The sequence below is a fragment of the Sceloporus undulatus genome, unplaced genomic scaffold, assembly GCF_019175285.1.
Source record: "Sceloporus undulatus isolate JIND9_A2432 ecotype Alabama unplaced genomic scaffold, SceUnd_v1.1 scaffold_16, whole genome shotgun sequence".
In the NCBI taxonomy this organism is placed as follows: Eukaryota; Metazoa; Chordata; class Lepidosauria; order Squamata; family Phrynosomatidae; genus Sceloporus; species Sceloporus undulatus.
The window spans coordinates 1,257,512-1,268,671 of record NW_024802938.1 but is presented as its reverse complement, the minus strand read 5'-3'; the positions used below and the strand labels follow the sequence as shown (position 1 = coordinate 1,268,671).

The 11,160-nt window shown below is 40.6% G+C and overlaps 2 long non-coding RNA genes and 1 other non-coding gene across 3 annotated transcripts; all 3 read right to left on the bottom strand.

The window, feature by feature from the left end:
• Nucleotides 1-5,473: 5,473 nt before the first annotated feature.
• On the bottom strand, nucleotides 5,474-6,379 carry LOC121917370. Its single transcript, XR_006101013.1, has 2 exons — nucleotides 6,335-6,379; nucleotides 5,474-5,745 (listed from the first exon to the last, which is right to left on the bottom strand). It is a non-coding gene; the product is annotated as an uncharacterized LOC121917370 (long non-coding RNA).
• LOC121917369 lies at nucleotides 6,370-10,286 on the bottom strand. The gene is made up of 6 exons (XR_006101012.1): nucleotides 10,238-10,286; nucleotides 8,327-8,380; nucleotides 7,583-7,642; nucleotides 6,978-7,005; nucleotides 6,682-6,756; nucleotides 6,370-6,389 (listed from the first exon to the last, which is right to left on the bottom strand). It is a non-coding gene; the product is annotated as an uncharacterized LOC121917369 (long non-coding RNA).
• LOC121917403 lies at nucleotides 6,858-6,930 on the bottom strand. The gene has a single exon (XR_006101020.1). It is a non-coding gene; the product is annotated as a small nucleolar RNA SNORD50 (small nucleolar RNA).
• Nucleotides 10,287-11,160: the final 874 nt, after the last annotated feature.

Genomic DNA, 11,160 nt, shown 5'->3' with positions numbered 1-11,160 from the left:
TAAGAAGGAATACAATGGCTTGCATTATTATTTTAGTGTTCAGAATTATATCTTTGCTCTTTATGATCTTGCCCAGCTTCTTCATAGCTGCCCCTCCCATTCCCAGTCTTCTTCTGATTTCCTGACTGCAGTCTCCATTCTGATCAATTCAAAGATATAGCCATGATAGTCTGTAGAATCAGTCTGTAGAGAGATCTTGTAGCAGCTTTGAGAGTAACTGAAAGAAAGAAGTTGGCAGCATGAGCTTCCTCAGATGCAAATACATCTGAAGTAGACTGAAGTCTATGAAAATACAAATGCATCTGAGGAAGTAGACTGAAGTCTACGAAAGCTCATGCTGCCAACTTCTTTCTTTCACTTAGTCTCAAAGGTGCTACAAAATCTCTCTACGTACTCATTCTGATTAATGTTTGAGTCAAAGTAGAGGAACTCTTAAACTACATCGTTTAGCCTGAATTTGTGTAGTTCCTCCATGGACAGTCATCATTTTTTATTTCTTTATATTCAGCATTAAGCTTACCTTTGCGCTTTCTTCTTTGACCTTCCTTATAATTGCTCCATTATATTTTCCGCTAGTATTTAATTTATTTTATTTCATTTCTGTGCCCCCTTTCTCCCAAGAAGGGACCCAAGTCGACTTACAAGATAGTAGTATGGTAACATCTGCATATCTTAGATGGTTGATATTTCTTCCTCCTGTCTTTACTCTTCCTTTTTCTGAGTCTAGGTGTGTTCTTCATATAATGTTTTCTGGTACAGGTTGAACAGGTAGGATGTTAGGATGCAGCTTTGCTTGACCACAACTGGGAACCATTCTGTTTCTCCATATTCTGTTCTGACACTACCTTCTTATCCTATGTACAGATTGCTTATCAGGACTACCAGATGTGGTGGCAATCGCATGCCTTTAAGAGCCATCCATAGCTTTCGTGGTCTATAGGCTGTAAAGCACATGGTAATTTTCTTTCTGGAATTCCTTGGTGCACTCCATTAACCAACATATGTCTGTAGTATGGTCCCTAGTGCTTCTTCCTTTTCTGAACCTCACTTACACCTGTGAGATTTCTCTCTCCATGTATGGAGTCTATTTGGAGGATTTTGAGCCTGTGTAGGTGATTAATGCTGTGGAACTATAGTTGCTGCAATATTTTGTGTCTCATTTTTTGTGGCTGGGGATATATATTGATCGCTTCGTCTGTTCCAGGTTCTCCACAATATGCATTGATCGTTCTGTCTTTTGGCCACCATTTTGTTTTCTATATTTCTTGGCATATTTTAGCACTAGTGTTGATTCTGTGTGATTTGTAGCAATTCAGTTGGAATATCATATGTTGATCCTCTGTCCCTGGTGATGTATTCTTCGCAGTATCTCTTATTGTAGCTTCTACCTCACTTTCTAAAATTTGGGGTCCCTCTTCATAATCTAAATTGGAGATAACTAAGCATGAAGCATGATGTCACATCCTCCAAGGGAGCTGTTAGTATCACAGATCAAGTTAGTAAGACACTAGTCTTTGGCATCTAGGTGGAGCAATAGATCCAAAATACAAACCCACACCTTAAGGATATATCATCATCCAGTTGCTTGTATACTTCCCGCATCTCCATATTACCTTAGGTAACTTTAATTTGTTCACCCAGTTCTAGTCAAAACAGCCCCTCAGCACTGGTTTGGAGGTTGTGCTCAATGAGAACCAAAGCAGTGTTTCTTCTGTATGTTGAAGACCCCCAAGGAAGAAACTCTGGGTGACATCATCCAGCATGTTTTCTTCATATAGATCAAGAATGAGGCATATGTCTCAGGCAATCAGCTTTCTTCCTTAGATTCCTCATGAGATGAATCTGCAACTACAGAAACAAAAGGCCTGGAAGCAGGCACATATGCTCAGATGCAACCTAAGAGGATGTCTACCTGACCAGCATAGCTTGCTTGCTTATTTTTTTATTTGAAGGATGTTCTGACACAGCAACCTATTGTCAGGCCTCCAAATTCATACATGCACCTGCCTTACTCCTTGTTTGTTTCCTTCTTCCCACTATTATCTAACCACTGCCTCAAGAATAATACATGGGGAAAAGCTGAATTCATCAGATTAGATGTAAGCCATATTAAGCAGCATGAAACTCTGCAAAAACCTGTAGATCAAAAGAACAAAGGAGTGCATTACCACCTACTCACTTCACACCACTTCTGGGGGTGGGCCTGGCATTTAAAAGAATCAAAATTACTGCAAAGCAGTGCCTCCCAGCTAGGTGGTCCAGCAAGTCTGTTACTGAATATTCTGGAAATCCTACTTGAAAGTAATATTATGAATAATGCGGCAATTGTGCCATTTCTAGACAGTTCTGAACCATCTTATGATTCTGCTGCAAGAAAAAGAAGATGCTACAGTTGGCTTTTGCCCAAACTATTAAAACATTAGAAGGGTGGGGTTTCAAAAATGATCTAACACCAAGCTTGACAAAACATTCATTCTCTAATGATCTGGAACATAAGAAAAGCCTTGGTGAATCAGACTAAAAGCCCATCTAACCCTGCATTCTGCTCACACCATGGCAGCCATCTTGAGTGCAACAGCATCTTCCCAGGACCTAATGTACAAGCTGCCTACAGCAGAAGACTAAGTATCTACCATGACTACTAACTCAGTCAGTTGCAGAGCACCTGCATGGTGTAGTGGTTTGAGCATTGGTCTAGGACTCTTGAGTGACCAGGGTTTGGATCCCCGTTCAGCCATGGAAACCCACCTTGGGCAAGTCATACTCTTTCAGACTCAGAGGATGATGAAAGGAAACCTTCCTTGAGCAAATCTTGCCAAGAAAACCCCATGATAGGGTTACCATAAGTTGGAAACAACTTGAAGGTATGCGGTAAAAAATCTTCATCCTCCATCAGATTGCCTAGTTTCTTTTTAATGCCATCTGAATTGACAGTCACTACTGAATGCTGTGGCTGGGAATGCCAGTACAATCTCTTTTTAGCTAGGCTGGATTTCTCATCATTCAGTTTTGGTAGATGAATCGGGGTTCTAATTTTAGGAGATGATGAAAAGCTTCTGCCTGCTCATTTCTCCACAATATGCCTATGATAATTCCGTACAAGTGTCATATTGTTTCCTGACTTCCTTTGAACTAAACAGTCAACATTTTGTCCAAGTTTTGATCACTTTAGTTGCATTTTTTGCATCTTGTCTAGTTTGTGCAGTGACAAGAACAATGTACAGTACTTCCAAAATTAATTTCAATCATTTCCTTGTAAAAACAAAACCTATCTGTTTATTTCCTTAATTAAAGCAAACTCTTGTTGCTTTTACACATATCTGCAACACATTGTATTAAGAGTTGCACTGAAGTGTCCACCATAACGAGATCACACAACTCACCAGCTCAGAACCCATCAGCACATAGATGATGCCACTTTATTGAATCTCATTTGCCATTTTAGTCATCATTCCCTCAGTTTGGAGGGGGGTTTCTGGTATTCTTGATAATTGCTTTTTGTTTAAACCAGTCTGCGCAGTGGTGAGAAAAAGTTTGGGAACCCTTTTGGATTGCATCAGAATCCCCAACTAAAATGTTATAATTCTAAAAAAGAGATCATCTGAATAAACACAGAAACATGATGCACTTTCAACATTTATTCACGTGTGATTCAACAGTGAATAGCTATGTAATACTTTTGAAAGTATGTGTACTGCTAGATTCAGTACCTTGTGATATTATTGTGATATTATTCAAGCAATGACTTGTGTTTTCTGTAATTTGCTCAACCTGACGGCCCCATACAGACAGGCCAAAATAAAGCTGCTTCGGGTCACTTTGGAGGTATGTTGTTTAAATGAGTCTGAAAGCTGCACAAAAGCCACGATCCAGTCCTAAGGACTGGAGCACAGCTTTGGCGCAGCTTCTGGGCTCTTAAGATGCGTGTGTCATTTAAACAGCATACCTCCAAAGTGGCCCAAAGCAGCTTTATTTTGGCAGTCTGTATGGGGCCGTCAGTTTCAAGGTTTATGGCTCATTCCTTCTACTTTGGCTCAGTGGTATTTGATAGCCAGTATGACATAGTGGCTTGAGTGTTGGACTACAACTCTGGAGACCAGGATTCAAATTCCCACTCAGGTATGGAAATTTACCTGGTGACCTTGGGCAAGGCACACTTTCTCAGCTTCAAAGGAAAGCAAAAGCAAACTCTTTCTGAACAAAACTCACCAAGAAATTATCTATGGGAGGCCAGCAGGGATTGGGTTTTTTTTGGGGGGGGTGGTGGTTTTTAGCTCCATACACCCGTTTCTTTCAAAGAAGCATGCTCTGAACCAGCAGCCAATGTTCTGCAGACCACGAGTATCAGTTGTGGATTCTTTTAATAACCATGAATTCTGACTGCAAACTGTTGAGCTCCTGAGCCGCTAAAGTAGGCCCTAGTCATGACATTCCCAGTACCATGCTTGATGGTTGGAATAAGGTTCTTCTATTTGAACTCAGTATTTTCATCCAACTATTTTTATTGGGGCCAGAATTGCTGGGGATCTTCATGATCTTTACCAACTTCAGATAAACATCAATGTGCTTTTCCTCCAGCTATTCTTCTCCCCCTTCGTGCAAACATATGGCATGCCCCTGTGAGCGGGATGCATCCCCATGAGGATGGAGGTTGCTCCTCCAGGAATAATCAAGAATGCAGATCTCAAGTCTGCAAGAAAGGAGGGGTAGCTGTAATTCAATGATGGACAAGTTTGTTCTTGCAGCCATTTTGGCAGGACAACTGCTGGGGTCTTATACTACAACTGGAGATCATTCTAAGTCCACAGCTGAAAACTGAGTGGACAGGATCTACCCCAGTTATTTTTGAAATTGCAATCCTTTCTAAACCCTTGATTTTTTGGTAATTGCTTCAAGGTCATCAGAGATGTTTTGCTTATGGCATTTCCACATAATGAACTCTGCAATTCTTATACAAGGCAAGGCTTTCCAAGCCCATCCTTTCATATCCACCTAAATTCTAGGCCAGGGAGATAGCCACAAGTGTTCAAATATATCCCATTTTCCAACTGAAGATGCCAGGTGAAACCTGGGACCTTTTGAATGCAAAGCATGTATCTACTGTACTACTCTTCAACTTACCAAGTATACCACACATAAGATCAGGTTGCATGGCTCCATTCCTGTAATATGCAACTGTGCTCTGTCAGGCATTTATAGGAATGCCACCTTGTTTACCCTGACATCAAGCTGTTAAGACTCAACCCATATAGTAATTTGGCACCATAATGTTGTAACTAACTAGCAGTTATATGCAACTGTTTCCAGGAGCCTTCTATTAAAAATTCAGGATCTTTCCCAAAGTCATTATGAGCAACTTCTCACACTGCCTCTCCCCCCTCCCTGATTGTTACCCCTTTTCAGAACCATCCACCTACTCCATTTGACAGTTATCAAAATACCCCTGCTAGGTGAATACAGACAGCAATCAGTATTTCTGAAAAACTTCACTTTATTGGTGTTGCTCAAAGAGCACAAGTTCTCAAACTATAAGGAAGTTTCAGTATTATTTATTAAAACTTGATTCTAGATGCAACACTGAAGATAAAAACCAGCCATTAGACATACACTCAATGAAGTTTAAAAATATATATGCAGTGCCAGTTCCCAAACTAGTCTGCTTAAATACTTGAGGCTGTTTGGAACACTCAAGATGTGACTTCCTCAGGGTAACTTCAGATCATGCTCCCATTTGGCTTCTTATCACTAAAAAAAGAAAAGGATATTACAATTGGGTGAGTGCAGATTAATGTATTCTGTTAAATTAAGACTGTATACTATGTAATCTTACTTATAAATTCAAATAAGCTTAGATTTCTAGTAACAGAAATGCACCTTTGTATTTTCCACTACTAGAGATCAGGGCAGTTCAGTAGCATATCTGGAGGGTAACTCCCCATCCCTAAAAAAATCTACCACAGGCCACCATCCCTACCAAAACTGATAATTGTATCATTGTACTTCATTTAGTATTTTCATTAAAATAAATGCTTGGTGTGGTGAGTGTGTATTTCTTTTAATTAATTGTACACCTCAGAGTACAATTTCCTGTTTTGGGAAACCATTAATTTGGCAACCAGGGAGAGCATACCACCTGCACACTAACTGCTTCTGTACTAGACATTCCAGTTTCACTCACTTCAGATTCTTGTGAATCTCCTTACATACTTGAAGGCCTTCAATTATTTTTCATTTAATCATGACATATTCATGCACTGGATGTCACCACAGACCTGTTATCTCAGTCCTATTGATCATTAGTTTTATTTTGCATTTTCCAATTTGAATGACTTACCTACTTTCCTTTGCCCATAAGCATCATGAAAGTGACTCAGGACTCCCTCATGTCACTGTCCAAAAAACAATGCGACATTTTATTAGCTTTATATTCTGTTGAGCTGATATCTGCACATATACACTTTTTCCCTTTTTACAGATCCTGGACACCAATACAGCTGAGGTAACCAGTAATTACTGAAATGTATGCTTATTCAAATACACCAGTGTATTTAATGCATACTCCTTTCCTATAAGCACAGTGAAGACAGCAACCTTAATTATCATAAAACTAGCAGTCCTTCGCCTAAACCAGGTTTCGCAGGAAATATGGACACACTTAATAATCCAAGGTATTATACTTACTTGCTGTAGTCTCTAATCAAAATTGGAAGCCTTGAACTGTATCACCCAGTTGCTTCCTGAATTCCAGCTGCCAACCTAGACATTAAAAAGTACACAGAAAACAGCATACATATAAATAGAAGCTACTAGGAATGTTTTCTGCAAACCAAATAGCAAATTTATTAACTACTAGTGTAACCTCAGAAGCCGGATCCATAATGGCAGTTTTTCATCAAAGAAATCAGGTTCGGGATAGGCTCATCAATGGTTAGATCAATGCTAACTACTTACTGAATACAAGTTTTTAACACACTTACCTTCATCCTTATACATCTTTTGTCAGGTCTGAAAAGACAAAATATAAGGTTTGTAAAGTATTTATTCCTTCTTTTTATTTCTCCTAATTATGTCAGCAGGAAATCAATGGTATAGCCCTATGTGGCAGTTTTTTCCAAATGTGCATGCCCAACAGAACAGATACTACAAGCAAATATCCCATCCCATTCTCCTGCATAGTCTGAAAAATTTTAAAATTCCTCCCCACAGATCAATGGGTACAAAAAGTGATCATCTGAGCTCAAAGCAATTCCAAATTTAATGAATGTAATCCTAATATGCTGAAGACACACTAGGATCTAAGAAAACTTGCCAAGTCTTAAAAAACTTATGGACGCTTGTTCAGGGCTAAATATATTAACTACTGCATGCAAAATGAAGTCAATAGAGGTATGCATTCTCATAGTGATCATAAAATCCACTTTGTATAGAGCTAGTCATGAAGGTAAGATAACTGCTTTAGGACTGGTATTTAAGCCAGTCAATTCACACTGCAGCACCTTCAGGCAGAGCATTCTGTGGGTTCCCCTGTATCCATGGTAGACTTAATAGTTTTTATTTTCATTTAAAAATTTTTTAAACATACTCAGGGTCAGTCGTTCTTATCCATCAAATCCTCTTCTAGGTATGCAGATGTTTCCATAATCTGAAAACAAATTGCAGAAGTTCAGAAGTAGAAAAGTACCCAAACTAAGTCAAAGGAAGCAGTTTCTGTGATCCAGAATAAGAAAAACTAGATTTTTCATGTAAGTATCAAGCTAAGACTGATACCACTGCCAGAATTCTGTATATTCAATTAAAAAGCTTTTAAAATCATATATATTAATGGGCTTGCTGTACACTTACAGGTGTGTGCATGCGCATGCACGCACATGGCACGAGTGTTCACAAAATTATGCATCCAAGATACTACGAACTAGTGTAGTGGCTAATAACATGATATGTGTGGCACATTTTTAAGATTAAGGCTCTGTACAGTACAAACGGGCAGGAAGGGGTGACAAGACGCCTTCCCTTTCTGCCCCGGATTGGTACTGTGGTAAACCATGGTGCCCAGCAGCCCTTACCCCACCTGCAGGATGGCACTTTTTGCCCATCTGTACCTAAGTTTCACTGTCTTGACAAAATGTCCACTAGTCTCACCATAACTAATATGGGACAACAATCCTACAAAGACATGGCTATAATTCCATATAAAAACTTCTGCAAGTATAGTCAGGAGATGCTGTTCTAACACTTACTTTCCATGAAATTGTCTAGAATTTGATTTCCAAAATAGTTTTAAATGTGTAAATATGAAATATTTTCAAGTTAGGCACTTGAGACTTACCAGAGATCATTTTGTACTGTAGCAATACTAATATAGCTTTTAAACTCATAGTTCCTGAAATAAAAATGAAATCAGATAATTAAAAATCAAATAGAACACTACAAGTTACCTCATTTCATATGTAAGTATTCAAATAAAACTCTGGGGTACATTTTAACCATATTGAAACATTCTTTTTAAATTTTTACTTATGGCATTTACTTTCAAGCAATTGCATTTTACAATTCTTTTACAACCAAAGCTGCATAATTGTACAAAGCCACAAATGATAAACAGGAAGCTAAGCGATATAGATTTAATAATTAACTATGTAAACTGCTCTGAACAAATTGGCCCACTACAGTGAACTCTTAACAGCTCAGAATCTGAAGAAAAATCATTTCCCATCATGCTATACTCATTAAATCAATAAAACAACAATACCAACACACATATTTTAGGCATTTTGGTTGGCCCAATAAAGACATCACTGTTTTTTTGGATTGCTATCGTACTTTGCAGTATGGCCACCGCTGCTACCCTGGATGTTTCCTGTATTACTTGAGGCATTCCTATTACTGAGTTTCTTACAACCGAAGTTAAGACAGAATAATGTTAAAACAGAGATATGGAACAGTACGCATGTGGCAACCCCATGAATTTAGACCACTGGCTCCCAAACAATGGCCCTCCAGAATTTCTGTTGGCCAAGGTGACTAAGGCTTCTGGGAGATGAAAAGTCACGACCAAAGTGTGGGAACCACTGTTTTAGATCATTAATCTTCAGAGGCAGTTTTGCCAACTCCTCTCTCTACTATGAATACTCTAAGCCAGTGCCCTAACTCTGCACTTAAGAGATTTTGGACTTCAGCTCCCAGAATCCCAGACTCCTGGCCAACATGGCTGAAGCTTGCTCAAAATCTCTTGAAGGGTGGTTTGGGGACCACTGCTCTAAATAAATAATAGAGGAGCATTTCCTTCAGCTGCTATTAGACTCTTAATGGTCAAATATAAATACATTTCTTCATAACCAAGAAAAGGGCCATTTATCTCAATCCAGGGCGACCAGGCCGCCTCCTTTTCCCAGACCTCTCCAATATTTCCCAGTCCAGAAGGAATTTGAAAATGCCTTCCATTTTGAGCATGGCTAAGAGGCATGGATTTATATGAGTCCTTTTAGGTTTTATTTGGGAATGCTCTCCATTGTTACTTTTTTCCCTTGAAGGTCCTCCATTTTGTAGTGCCTTATCCTCCTCAGCAGTGAGGACCATCTGGTCTCCTGTATGTAGGGCAATGCCCCCAAAAATGTGTCCCTTCAAGAGATTTTGGGCATCAGCTCCCAGAAGCCTTAGCCATGTTGGCCAATATTCTGGGATTCTGGGAGCTGAAGTCCAAAGTCCCTTAAAGAGCACAGTTTGGGGGCACTGCTGTAGAGGATGGGCACCTACATTTTCGGCCAATGCAAGGGTGTGGTTGGGCCAAATCCCTAACACTCAGGTCCAATCCACACTGCAGAAATAACCCGGTTTAACACCGCTTTAACTGCCCTGGCTCAGTGCTGGGGAATCCTGGGAACTGTAGTTTGTTGTGGCACCAGAGCTTTCTCTGACAGAGGTGGCTCAATGACTCACAAACACTACACTTCCCAGGATTCCCTAGCACTGAGCCAGGGCAGTTAAAGAGGTCTCACACTGGGTTATTTCTGCAGTGTGTTTTGGACCTCCGCCTCCGCTGCTTTTGCTACCCTTCCCAAGGCAGCTACAAGAGAAAAAGCATTAATGCTGATTAAGCGTGTCTGGAAATAAAAACAAAAGAGTATGAGTAGTAAAAGAAAAAGCACCGACAAAGAATGCCTCTGAAGCATAGGCAAGGGAGGGAGGGAAGAAGAGCAACAGACACACAAAATGGCGGCAGCGCTGATCCGAAACCCACCTCTCTATCTAAAGAGCAGCCTCCTTCTCCTCCCGCGCGGCGATCCGAAAGAAAGAACGGGGCCCTACAGGAGCCTTATATAGGCACCGCAGAACGAAAACGAGGCTGGCTCCGCCCACACAGCTCTCATTGGCTACTGAGAAAGGGGCGTGGCACGGAGAGGGGAGGAGGTATGAAGGCATTGTTTTAAAAAACGGAATCATAGAACTAGAAATCCGTTTTAAGGCGGGCTCCGCTGGTGACTTCTTTCCTCCTCTATGGTTTTGACCGCTCTCTGTCCGCCATCTTCTCTCCCGGAGCTGCCAGTGCCAAGGCTGGACGAAGAGACCCGGAAGCGAGGTGGCCGCGTGCCACTCTACACTTTGCAGCTGGGAGGGAGTGGTTCTCCTTGAATACAGTTTATTGTCCCTCAATCACTTCAGATCGAACAACACACAGCAGGAATCGTTCAGTTTGAGAGTGCTTTATTGGATTATTTCTGCAGTGTGTTCTGGTCATTCGTCAACGGACTTTGTTGTGCATCCGCACTGAAAGAACAATCCTGTTTGAGACTGGTTTAAGGCTAGGGAATTCTGGGAATTGCAGTCTTGTGAGACATTTCGGTCCACTTCAGAAAGTAACCCAGTTTGAGACCGTTTTAACTGTCCTGGCTCAGTGCTAGGGAATCCTGGGAATTGTAGTTTATTGCGGCACCAGAACTCTCTCTAACAGAGAAGGCTAAATGTTTCACAAAACGACAGTTCCCAGGATTCCCTAACATTGTGCCAGGGCAGTTAAAGAGGTCTCAAACTGGGTTATTTCTGCAGTGTGTTTTGGACCTTAGCCTTCTCTCTCAGAGGGGTCTGGTGCCACAACAAACTACAATTCCCAGAATTCCCTAGTACAAGGGGAGAAAAGGTGCCAAGGAATGATCCATCCAATCT